The sequence below is a fragment of the Rutidosis leptorrhynchoides genome, chromosome 7 (genome assembly GCF_046630445.1).
Source record: "Rutidosis leptorrhynchoides isolate AG116_Rl617_1_P2 chromosome 7, CSIRO_AGI_Rlap_v1, whole genome shotgun sequence".
In the NCBI taxonomy this organism is placed as follows: domain Eukaryota; kingdom Viridiplantae; phylum Streptophyta; class Magnoliopsida; order Asterales; family Asteraceae; genus Rutidosis; species Rutidosis leptorrhynchoides.
Window position 1 is genome coordinate 293,785,186 of NC_092339.1, and position 1,943 is coordinate 293,787,128.

The following is a 1,943-nucleotide window of genomic DNA, read 5'->3' on the forward strand; positions in this document are numbered from 1 at the left end:
TCTGCTTGACTTGGGAGAAAATAAGGCATCATTTATTAAAAATTTTGTATCATTTGGTAGTATGAAATTTGCCTTTCCTATCCCTTTTATCAAGTTAGCAGGTCCTGATATTGTATGTATAGTTCCTTCCGTTAGTTTTAGATCAATAAAATATTTCTCGGATTTAAGTATAGTGTGTGTAGTTCCACTGTCTGCTATACAGAGATCTCCACCACTTGATTGATGTTGTATTCCAGCAAAATTCATATTGAACTTCATATATAAGAAATAAATAGTGAGTACATTAATATTACACAATATTTTACACGCAAATAGATAGTACTGAAACATTTAGCAAACATAATGACAAAGACAGACGATATTAAATCGTTTATTTTTCGAAAGACACACAACTTAAACATTCAAGAAATCTTCATATAAATCAGATGGTTTCTCAGTGACTGTTGGATCGACGTTATCCACAAAGTTTACTTCCTTTTCTTTATCTTCCAGCGAATCCTGATACATCTTAACAAGATGTTTAGATGTTCGGCAAGTATTAGCCTAGTGGCCCATTCTACCACATCTGTAGCAAGATTCTTCAGAATTTTTAGAAGAATTTTCTTCAACATCTTGTTTAGTGGGCTTGTTTTGTGGTTGATATTTATATTTTCGTGGATTATTATTTCTTTGACCACCACGGCCACGACCACGACCACGACCACGTCCTCTCCCATTACCATTACCATGAGGATGGTTTCTACCATGGTTATGGCTTTTGGCATGATGATGGTGATGGTTATTATAACCACGACCTTGCTCGCGTCCTTGTCCCTGTTTATAATTATTTGCAGTATTTGCTTCAGGGATTGCAAGTGTACCAGTAGGACGGGATTGCTGATTTTTCATTAATAGCTCATCATTTTGCTCTGCAACTAAGAGATATGAATTAAGTTCAGGATATGTTTTGAACTTTAGCATTCTCAAATTTCTTTGCACTGTGATGTTTGCAGCATTCATTGTGGAGAAAGTTTTCTTCATCATGTCTGCATCACTTATTTCATGTCCACAGAATTTAAGTTGTGAACATGTATTATACAGAGCTGAGCTATATTCATTTACTTTCTTAAAGTCTTGGAACCTTAATGTTCTCCATTGTTCCATAGCAGCTGGAAGTAAAATTTCTCTTTGATTATTGAATCTGCTTTTGAGACCTTCCCATAAAACATGGGGATCTTCTACAGTCACATAATTATTTTGTAAGCATTCATCAATATGTTGATGAATAAAGCAACATGCCGTTGCTTGTTCTTTTTCAGAACAAGTGTTGTTTTCATTTATGGCTTCAAGAATGCCCATTGATTTAAGATGCATTTTTACTTTTATAACCCATGGCATGTAGTTGTTTCCAGTTGATTCTAAAGGAGTAAATTTAAGCTTTTCCAGATTCGACATTTTCTATTAAAACAAACAACATGATAAATTATAGTCACTTTATATTCATAAGTATATAAACATTAAACATAAATTTAATATAACATAAATGATAAGTAGGTGACAGTGTCGACCATATGTAAGCAATCATTAATAAATGTTATATAACATAAATATAAATATTAGTAAACATAAATGATAATTAGGCGACAGTGTCGGCCATATAAATGTTAGATAATAGAAATATAAATGTTAGTAACATAAATGATAATTAGGCGACAGTGTCGGCCATATAAATGTTAGATAATTGAAATATAAATGTTAGTAACATAAATGATAATTAGACGACAGTGTCGACCATATATTATTCAGGTGGTATAACCGACCATATATCATTTAGGTGGCAGAGCCAACCATAATTAGTATTAAGATTATCGTGCTGATAACGTGTTATAATTCAGTAGGCTTATAACTACCTTTAGTGGTTTGATTCTTGATGTTATAATTCAGTAGGCTTATAACTACCTTTA